The 11,522-nt window shown below is 47.7% G+C and overlaps 1 long non-coding RNA gene across 1 annotated transcript; it reads left to right on the top strand.

Annotated features, from left to right (window-relative positions):
- The first annotated feature begins 4,660 nt into the window (after positions 1–4,660).
- LOC146863471 (uncharacterized) lies at positions 4,661–11,307 on the top strand. The gene is made up of 3 exons (XR_014978611.1): positions 4,661–4,959; positions 10,366–10,668; positions 11,153–11,307. It is a non-coding gene; the product is annotated as an uncharacterized LOC146863471 (long non-coding RNA).
- Positions 11,308–11,522: the final 215 nt, after the last annotated feature.

Consider the following 11,522-nt stretch of genomic DNA (forward strand, 5'->3'; position numbering starts at 1 on the left):
GATGGTGCTACAGTTACGGCAGAACCGTAGAAACTGTCCAAACGGTAGGTTGTCCCTGAGATGTTTTAGATGGTGGCTATCTTATCTCGGTAAACTGTTGCAGTCGGTCGGTTTCCTGTATGTGGTAGTGTGTGGTAGCCCATCCTTAATGGATATCAGTAGGTCTAGGAATGTAATTTGTGTCCCTGATATGCTGCTGGTGAGTCTCTGATATGGACTGAGTGTATTTACCAAATCACAGAATCTTTGGCACATGTCCAAATTGCCTCACCGCAGAATGAGAATATCGTCAATGTAGTGTCGCCAAATAATGATGTTGGCAGAGAAGGGATTGTCATCTGTTAGGATGTAGAGTATCTCAAAATGACCCATATATAACCAGGTCAGCCTCGGGACAAAGGTGCCTGCTGCCCATCGATGTGCACTGTTTTTTGGTTGTACAGTTTTTCTTGAAATTGAAAAAAAGATTTCTCTCAGTGCTAGGGTAGCACATTCCATGATGAAACTGACAGGGCTAAGGGACATCCAAGTCTCTATTAACAGTGTCCGTTCAATTACATCTAGGGTCGCGTCTTGAGGGATGTTGATGTGGATAGCTTCTACATCTAAGGTGACCAGTAGGTCAATAGATACATCCCCCTCAAGGTTCTCTAGCAAGTTTAATACATCTTCTATGTCTTGCAGAAACAAAGGGATCTTGGATGCTAAGGGGTGCAGAAAGTAATTGCAAAACTGTGACAGGGTTCTAGCAGAGAGCCTATGTCTGATAGTATGGGCCTATCAGGTGGAGGTGAGGTCCCTTTGTGTATTTTCGAAACAGTGTGTAGAAATATGGGATCTTTGGGTGTTCTTTGACCAAGAACTCCGACTCCTCATCAGCTGTGATGGGTGTACAGTATGAGGTATTGGCTTGTTGACGTAAGCATTCTGTTACGTAGTCCTCAGTATTCATAATAACAATTGCTTCTCCCTTGTCTCCCGGTTTTAAGGTGATGGAGGTGTTATTTCCCAGGGTTTTCATGGCCATGGTCTCAAGTTTGGACATGCTGTTGAAGTGTGTTTTGTCAGGGAAGTTGTTGATGTCCTTCAAGACTGCTTGATCGAAAGTGACTACTTCATAGGGGACCAACCCTGATGTCGGTGTGAATGTGGACGGGTTGTGTAAACCTGAGTCCATCGTGTACGTGTCTGGTTTGCCCTGAAAAAACTCATGTAGACGTATCTTCCTGAAGAAGCCATGCAATTCTTGTGTGGTGCAGAATAGGTCGCCTCTGTGGGTTGGAACAAACCCTAACCCTTTCTCTATGACTTTGATCTCTTTTGATGTTAATGTTCTCTGCTGTCGTTTCCTGCCACTGCACATGTTTGTTTTGGTGACTTCTTCTTCTTCCTCTCCCTCTGCCCTAACCTCTGCCTAAAAAAGAAGGGTGGAAAGGTTGTGGGAAAGCTTGTGGTGGTCCTTGTTGGCACATACGATGAGGAGAATGTCATGCCATCAGAGGGCCCTAATATGGAGGCAATTCATAGACCATCAATGGGGACGGTGGTCGCGTGGATGGACTTGATGGGAATCCCCGCTGCCCCTGCTTCCCTGGCTAGAGCTGCTACTGAATGATGAATTCCGTCTGCATGACGACTATTTCTCGTCCGAAGAGGAGGGGTCCTCCTCTCCCATATAATCTTCTCGTAAATATGAGTAACCTTTTTCAGTCTTGAACTTTTTGATGTTCTTCTGTAATTTGTTGACTTTATGTTTCAACAAATGTTCTTTGTTCTCATTTATCTCACTATTTATTTCTGCTAGTTAGCTTTAAAAATCTAGATTTGGATTCCTGTTTTTAATGCATTCTCTGCCATGTTGATTTTAATGGTAAGTGTGTCAGCCGACCTTTTGGCAGTGTTTATTATCAGTATCAGCCAGTCCTTGCTGCATTTCCATCCTACCAGGGACCAGTCTTTCTTGAAAATGGGGTCCTCCAGAACGATACGTGGCATGTTGGTGACAATCAGGCTACTCGGGGCTATATGTACCCGTATATACTCTGTCATAAGTATTCTGTGTAGTGTCACTTTGATAAGCTGTCTTTTGAGAAACAGTAGGGATTACCAATCATCATTATGGCTGGTGATCGCTGCAGTGCCGTCAACTCCTAGGAGGGACAGTGTCTTTAAAATCTCATTTACCATTGCATCATCAAAAGCGAGGCCCAGATGTTCATCCATATCGTATGATGGACATGTGATATTGAACCAGCATGGGGTGTACTAGATTGCAATAATGGGCCAAATCTGTGGCGGAGTCACCCCGGGGGATACGAGGGGTCAATCAAAATGTGTCTTAACACATGGAGAAGAGGGTGCTAGATTTAGACTGCTAGGAACTTTCTTGGGGCTACTGTGTGTTGTCAGTCCACTGTATTACACACTCTCTATGAGGCACGGTTGATGAGGATGAATATCAAGTTACTTGTTTACCCTAAGCACAACATGGATTTTATTTACCCATTTCACTGTGCACCAAGTGATATGCACACAGCTAGACTAAGATGATGGTGTGTCGGTCCACAACTAGACACCTCAACCACCAACATGGAACAATGTTGTTTTTTTATGCTTTTCCTGATCGTATCATTTTATCTCCCCTCCCCCGAACCGCCCCACCCCCTTTTGTGCCCCCATTCTCTTTTAGGTCCTTACCCTGAGGGACACCATTACGGTTGGTGTAATTTGGTGAGGGTATGGTTACTTATTTCTACACACAGATATGAACTGACCCTCAGTGAGTAGTTAGTAGGTCCTGAAGAAATTCCACAATCTTACAGACACTAGAGGGAATGGAATATGTTGACCCACATCCTTACTTAATGCTTGATAAGCTTACTAGATCCTCCTCTCGCAAATATTGTAGGTTTTTAATCATGCCATAGAACCCACTAACCGAAGTTGGTCCAGCTGGTTCTCATAGTTACTTTTAACACACATCCTCCCCACACTCTACTCACCTTTGTATGTACACCTCACAGACCACATACACCCGGTTCATCATTGGCCAAGATCACAGGTAAAAGATCTCCAGCAAAGAGCCCCCCTTGGGAGCCCATTGGGCATTGCAGCGCCGGCCCAACGAGGAGCTGCCCGATGATGAAGCATGACATCCTTTGGGGTGTGTGAATGCCTCCCTCCTTATGGGAGCACTACCCCTGGTTAGGACCTCACCTCATTTTCCTCTTTAGGAGCAGCACACCTCTTGATTTCACAATAACTTTGAGTAATCAGAAATCAATTTATGCAAACATTTTCTTTTTCAAAAGCAGACTCAGTAGCATTATTTTAAAAATCCAGATTCTAAGAAGGATGAAGACAACGTCTTAAGATGCAAAGAAGTCAAAGAATGTTTGGTTGCAACTGATGCTTAACTGTTTCCTGATTTCAAAAATTGTCTGGAATTTTTTCTGCCAATAAAGATATTTAAATATCAGGAAAGACACTGGTCTGCAGAATTGAAGATATGTCAGGAACATGATGGGTTGTACTCACCTGTGTACTTGTGAAACCCCTCTGATTTCAGGAATTCTGGAGTTCGTGCTGTTGCAGGGTTCAAATTCCTTAGTAAAAACAGAAGACAAGAGGCGTTTGGCAAAACAGGAACAGTTTGTTTAATTAACAGTTCAGACAGGAGAACAGTTACAGGCACAGGGTCCGAGGACTGTCTCAATTTACATTGGGTCTTTGTTCTCTTTGTACATAAAAAATTCAACAAGTAATAAAAGTTTCCAGTGTACCATATATGACGAGGAATGTTGGTTGCTGCCTTGGAGTCATAAACTGACTTGTGTTCATGCAGTGTCACCAGTGGTCAATGTGTCCAGATGGGGAGTGCATAATCCCTGTGGACTAGACCCTGATTAGTTATGTGTTCCTAACTCTTGTGGTATCTGAGTTTTATGGTGTTTTAGCGGCAGGTGTTCCCCTCTCACCATGTGTGCTTTATTAGGGCAATCTTCTCTGACTATTGTAATGTCGCTGCGCCTATCCGTCGGATTGATCAAGCGTTTCCTGCCTGACTTTTTGCCTTCCAGATTTGCATCCTCCCACCTGTGACACTTCAATCAGTAATCCTGGGCCTAGTTTGCAGGGCCTGCCTGACCACATACTTGTGTGCTGAGGTAGATGTGGCGTTCAGGACAGGTGATTCTATTAATAAGGACGATAGCTCATTTATATCAATAAATGCATCGATATCCATTTTAACAGTGCTATCTGGGAATTGTGTCCAGTGTCACAGGGTCACAGTCATATTTCTCGGATTCATGATAGAAACTTGCTATCGGCTGGACCTGGAGACTGTTTGGAATGGCGACTGGGCATGGGAAGGAGGGTGAAGTCACAAGGTAGCACAAATCAGCACTTCTGGAAAGACCCAGAACATTCTGAAGTCCTGGAACATTTCAGAAAAGCCAGAACATTCTGGAAAGAGCCAGAGGATTCCAGACATGTCCGGGTCAGTTAGAGCTGGGAGGACTTAGGTACTATGTCAGGGAGAATCCAGATGGGGGCCGAACGCGGCTTGCACAGGGGCTCAGCATACATATACTAAAGAAAGAATGTCCAGTCACGCCAGGGTTAACGAGCACCTCACACCCTCCCCTTTGCAGGATGATGCAGGCAGCGTCAGCGGAGACGACCAATCGTAGCCCCAGGAGGCGGAGAAAAGGAGCTTCCCAGGAGAAGATGGGGCGAACCCGGAAGCTGGAAAGGACGGAGAATCCGACGGAGAAGCCGAAGCAGAAGACGCGCAGAAGCAGAAGCCATCAGTGGAGCCCAAGGAAAGACTCCCCACAGACCAGCCATCCCACCAGCACCGAAGCAGAGGAGCAGGAGACGTGGAGTGAGGAGTGGTGGTCACCCCCGGGAGACGCGCGCTTATCGCCGTAACTCGGGAGAGTTACGGCAATGGCGGTGAGTGAACGGATCACCGGGGAGGTAGACGGGTTGAAGGAGGGGGTTTGTAAGCAGATAATCCCAATAGCTGTATTCGGAGCCTTGAGTAAACCGCTCCGTGTTTTCAGGAATCACCTCTGTTATCCTCGTGTGCTCTTGCACCGGTAATTAGTTAGATGTTGATTTTGGGACCATAAACTCAAATCGTTTTTTTTTTCGTGTTTCCCTTTCTGAAAGTTACTCGCGCTGTACTCCCCGTCGCCGTTATAAGAAACCTATATCCCTGACCTGAGCACAAAAACACTAATTAATAGTCCAGAGTGTTTTCCCTCCCTTCAAATCCTCTGAACCCCGCACCTGCCTTACTCAATATCTGTGCAATAAAGATCCGGTCGCAACTATTCATCCTATACGGCCTCCTAGCTTTCATTTCCGACCCTCCCTCCGACAGGTGGTGTCAGAAGTGGGAGCGCTGGGAATGGAGGCCGTATTAAACAAGATGGCTGAAAACCAGGAAAAATTAGGTCAAGTGATGGAGAGGTTCCTCACAGTGGCCGAGGAAGACCGTGGGAGGTTACATAAAGCCCTTGCAGAACAAAGTCAGACTCAAGAAACTGCGATCACTAGACTGGCTGAAACCCTGACACAACAGAGGGGCAACCCTACCCTTCCCTCCATAGTGTTCCAAAAATATGTTAGTGGGGAGGACCTAGATTTTTTTTCACAAATTTTGAGCGCATGGCCCATGTGGCTGCCTGGCCAGACGATAAATGGGGCCAATATTTAGGTCCCCTTCTTTCAGGGGAACTCCAGGCCGCCTACCAGGCCGCGAACCCCCTCTGGCTTACGCCATATCCCGATATTAAGAGGACCATCCTTGAACGTATGGGGTTGGACCAAGAGACTTATCGGATTCGGTTGCACCAACTGAAGGAAGGTCCCCGGGAGACGCCACGAGCCCTAAACTACAGGGTGCGTGATATGGCAGATAGATGGTTAAAGCCCGACCACTCTACGAAAAAAGAGATCATGGAGAAAATATATCTTGAACAATATTTGACTTCCCTTCATCCTCCCATACAACGATGGGTCAGACAGCACACAGATCCAACCCTAGAAAGGGCGGTAGATATAGCGAGTGCATTCTATCGCGCCCAGGAGAACCAAAAAGGGTGGGATGAGGGCCAGCCAAAACACGGGAGTGGGAGCTCCAACCCTCATATCCCTAGACCGTCACCTACGAGGAAAACCGACACAGTGACTATACCCCCTGGATTGCCATTGCCTTCCTTTCGGCCACCCGTCCCCTCAGGCCCGCAGTGTTATAATTGCGGGGCCAATGGACACATCACACGGGTGTGCCCCCAAAAGGATGAGCCCATGGACATCGGACTAACCCGGTCCTTCGTTTGTAACCCCGTTCCTAGTACTTCCCCTCCCTTTTACAGAACAGTGAAAGTAAACAGGGAACAAAGGGGAGATCTCATAGACACAGGGTGCTTGCAGAGCGTCATTCAACCCCAGGTCATTCCAGGAGGGGTGCGGTCCGACACCGGTATGGTGCATATCCATTGCATACACGGGGATCAAAAACCATATAAAACCACCAAGGTCTTCATCCAACATGACCCAGCTCTGGAGTCCGTTCCACTCAAAGTGGGGCTCATTCCCCAGCTTCCGAAACCCTTTATATTAGGGACCGACTATACCTACATAAATCGACTTCTCCTCAAAACAGTCCCCAAGGACGCTGACTAGAGACAAACCACTCCTTTTTCAACAGTACCGGATCATGAACTGTGACCCGGAAAATCCCGCAAAAGCAGGAAATAGAGAAGAGAGGAGAAGCGTCAGGGGGCCCCAATTGCGCTAACACCAACAGCCACCACTAAGGTATGGGAGCATGACCGAGACTTTAGAACTGTACAGAGAGAGGATAAACCAGATTGGTCGCACACTGCTACACCTACCAGGCGTGTTCCCCCAATGAAAATGGTCCCTGAAGGTCAGCGTCGGCGGATAAACCTATGCTCGAGTGTGAATGCAAGTATGCGTGGCGTGTGCCATCCCTGGACACGTGTTTCGAGGTAGTTGCCTCTCGTCAGCAGAGAGTAGGAAAAAGTGTGGGGTTGCTGTGTAAGCTGCTAAAAACGTTATCAGGTCTAGTACCTCTCGTAGCGCGCAGGTGCGTAACCATGAGTCCGTCGACTCCACCGGCTCAAGGGAGCCTGAATATAAAGTTAAACCAGATTGGTCGCACACTGCTACACCTACCAGGCGTGTTCCCCCAATGAAAATGGTCCCTGAAGGTCAGCGTCGGCGGATACACCTATGCTCGAGTGTGAATGCAAGTATGCGTGGCGTGTGCCATCCCTGGACACGTGTTTCGAGGTAGTTGCCTCTCGTCAGCAGGGAGTAGGAAAAAGTGTGGGGTTGCTGTGTAAGCTGCTAAAAACGTTATCAGGTCTAGTACCTCTCGTAGCGCGCAGGTGCGTAACCATGAGTCCGTCGACTCCACCGGCTCAAGGGAGCCTGAATATAAAGTTAAACCAGATTGGTCGCACACTGCTACACCTACCAGGCGTGTTCCCCCAATGTACAGAGAGAGGATCCCACATTATACGAAGCTTGGAAAAGGTCCGTAGAACAGGAAGATCTAAACCAAGTTGGTCCCCAATTCTTCAGGAACAAAGGTTTATTATATAGGGAAGGAGGGAAAGAAATGAAACCCCAATTGTTAGTCCCACGGTCCGATAGGGAGAAGGTGTTGTATCTGGCCCATAGCCATCTCCTAGGTGGCCATTTTGGGGGGGACAAAACTGAGAGAGCGATCCTCGTGCACTTCTATTGGCCACGGGTATATCAACAGGTCCGCAAATATTGTAGGGAATGCGCTATATGCCAGAAAAACAGCAGAACCCTGCCCACACGAGCCCCTTTACACCCCCTCCCGTTGATTGACGAACCTTTCTCCCGAAGAGGAATGGATATCATCGGACCCCTACTGCCCTCCCGTAGTGGGTGTAGGTATGCATTGGTAGTAGTCGACTATGCCACCCGATTCCCAGAAGCCGTAGCATTAAGGCAACCAAACGCAACTCAGATAGCAAAATCCATGATTACTATATTTTCCAGGGTTGGCTTTCCAAAAGAGATCATAACCGATCAAGGCACCCCATTCATATCCAAATTGATGAAACAAGTATGCCAACAATTGAACATAAAACAGATCAGAACATCTGCGTATCAACCTAAAACAGATGGCCTGTGCGAACGATACAATGCCACACTAAAAACGACCTTAAAAAAACTATTAGACCTTGAAGCTCGCAAATGGGAAGAGATGTTGCCCCTAGCTCTTTTCGCTCTTCGTTGTAAACAACAGAAGAGCACTGGTTATTCCCCATTTGAGTTGTTATATGGTCGGCAACCCCAAACCCTTTTGAATATGTTAAAGGAGGAATAGGAGGATGAGCCAGAGGGGGCTAAGCCACTACCTGAGTACGTTCTAGGATTAAAGACTAGGTTGTACAAAATTGGAGACATAGTCAAGACACACATGGAACAGGCCCAAGAGGAACAGATGAGACAATATGACAAAAAAGCCAAAGAAAGGAAGCTGAGCATAGACGACCTGGTGCTGGTGATGAGACCCGCCTCGGAACATAAAATGTTAGGACAGTGGCAAGGTCCATTCAGGGTCATTGAGCAAGTAACCCTGGTGACGTACCGATTAGAAATGGACCCCAAGGAAAAGAGAAACACCCAGATCTACCATATAAATCTACTTAAAAGGTGGGAGGGACCCCGACCTGCCTTCATGGCCAGTGAGGCCGAGAACATACCCTGTTCCTTCAAATCATAGATCCAGACCTACCCCATTCCCGCAGGGAAGAGCTCAGAAACAGGCTGTTATCCCTTGAGAAAGTGTTCTCCCTGTACCCTGGGAAAACGTCTCTTATCGAACACGCCATTCACACAGAACCCAAATAAACGGTACGGTTGAGACCCTACCGAATCCCGGAGGCCAGAAGGGAAGCCGTTGAGGCAGAGGTCCAATAAATGCTTCAAATGGGAATCATTGAACCCTCCAAGAGCGAATGGAACTCCCCAATCGTCATCGTGCCCAAACCTGATGGCTCCGTTCGCTTTTGCATTGATTTCAGGGAAGTCAACAAGATCTCCCGCTTTGATGCGTACCCTCTACCCCGCGTAGACAAAATGATTGAAAAATTAGGGAAAACCAAATATATCAGTTCCCTAGACCTCTGTAAGGGGTACTGGCAAGTCCCCCTTAGAGAATGCGACAAGGAAAAAAACGCTTTCTCCACCCCGAGAGGATTGTACCATTTTAGAGTATTAAAGTTTGGTTTGCACGGAGCCCCGGCCACTTGTCAGCGCCTTATGAATATAGTCCTCAAACCACACCAGGGCTATGCTGCCGCCTATATAGATGACATTGTCATCTACAGCGATACTTGGGATCTCCACCTACTCCACCTAGAGCAAACCATCCAGGCGTTGAAAAGAGGGGGGCTCACCATAAATCCCGCTAAAAGCCGTCTGGCCGCTAGATCGGTGAAATATCTTGGTTATCTCCTCGGAGAGGGATATATCAAACCAAAGGAAGAGAAAGTAGCAGCGATCGCTGCATTACCGTTCCCCTCCACACACCTAGATCTTCGAGCATTCCTGGGTATGCTAGGGTACTACAGGAGATTCATCCCTGATTTTTCTGAGGTGGCAGCGCCCTTGACCAATCTCCTCAAAAAGGAGGTGCATACCGAAAAAGAATTAAAGAACCTCTCACCATGTGTCTTACAAGCGTTTTCCTCTCTGAAGAACCTACTCACCACCGGACCTGTCCTTTTAAGTCCTGATTATAACCGCCCATTCATTTTACAAACAGACGCCTCAGAAAAAGGGCTCGGGGCAGATCTATCACAAAAAGACTCACAAGGTCAAGAAAGACCCGTAATATATATGAGTAGAAAACTGTTTCCTAGGGAGAGCAATTATGCGGTAAGAGAAAAAGAAGCCCTCGCTATTAAATGGGCTGTGGAGTCCTTAAAATACTATCTGCAAGGAAACAAATTCACCCTATACACTGACCATGCTCCCCTGGAATGGCTCGCCAAAAACAAGGGACACAACGACCGCATCCTGCGATGGTTTCTGGCCCTTCAACCATACCACTTCACCACTCAGCATAGAAAAGGCAAGGATCAGACAAATGCTGATTTCCTCTCTAGACACCCCCTTAAACTGAATCGTGCTAGCAGGAAAGTTAGGGTGGGGGAATGTCAGTGAGAATCCAGATGGGGGCCGAACGCGGCTTGCACAGGGGCTCGGCATACATATACTAAAGAAAGAATATTCAGCCACGCCAGGGTTAACGAGCACCTCACACCCTCCCCTTTGCAGGATGACGCAGGCAGCGTCAGCGAGGATGACCAATCGCAGCCCCAGGAGGCGGAGAAAAGGAGTTTCCCGGGAGAAGACGGGGCGAACCCGGAAGCTGGAAAGGACGGAGAAGCCGACGGAGAAGCTGAAGCAGAAGACGCGCGGAAGCAGAAGCCATCAGTGGAGCCCAAGGAAGACTCCCCACAGACCAGCCATCCCACCAGCACCGAAGCAGAGGAGCAGGAGACGTGGAGTGAGAAGTGGTGGTCGCCCCCGGGAGACGCGCGCTTACCGCCGTAACTCGGGAGAGTTACAGCAACGGTGGTGAGTGAACGGATCACCAGGGAGGTAGACGGGTTGAAGGAGGGGCTTTGTAAGCAGATAATCCCAATAGCTGTATTCGGAGCCTTGAGTAAACAGCTCTGTGTTTTCAGGAATCACCCCTGTTAGCCTCGGGTGCTTTGCGGGAAGAGTGCTCTTCCACCGGTAATTAGTTCGATGTTGTTTTTGGGACCATAAACTCGAATCTGTTTTTTTTTGTGTTTCCCTTTCTGAAAGTTACTCGCGCTGCACTCCCCGTTATAAGAAACCCATATCCCTGACCTGAGCACAAAAACACTCATTAATAGTCCAGAGTGTTTTCCCTCCCTTCACATCCTCTGAACCCGGCACTCCCCTTCCTCACATACCCCACCACCCATCTCTTTGTATAGCACCATCAGCACCAGGGAAGGAGAAGGGTAACTCGAAGAGAGTTAACATAGATTGAGATACTCACCGCCACTTCTTTCTTGTTTTCCCTCCTAAGCCTCCTGGGGATCCGCCACCTGCAGTAAAGAGGAACCCAAGACCCAAGGACGAAGGTTGCCTGCACCCAGCGACAGGACTCAGTTCTTAGCCGGACGGACTGCACTCAGAGAACAAAACCCCATTCTCTGTTCCTCTTCGCTACACTGCCTTAAAACCTGCCTTACTCAATATCTGTGCAATAAAGATCCTGTCGCAACCATTCATCCTATACGGCCTCCTAGCTTTCATTTCCGACCCTCCCTCCGACATACTAGTTACAGTACTACACTTTGCCTGGCAACAGCAGTTTATGGGTTATCTACTCTAGTCACATACTTCGCACTGTTTGTCCCATGCACATTGTTTTTGCTTCTCTGCAGTTTATTTGG

This window comes from Triturus cristatus, chromosome 2_2 (genome assembly GCF_964204655.1).
Source record: "Triturus cristatus chromosome 2_2, aTriCri1.1, whole genome shotgun sequence".
In the NCBI taxonomy this organism is placed as follows: Eukaryota; Metazoa; Chordata; class Amphibia; order Caudata; family Salamandridae; genus Triturus; species Triturus cristatus.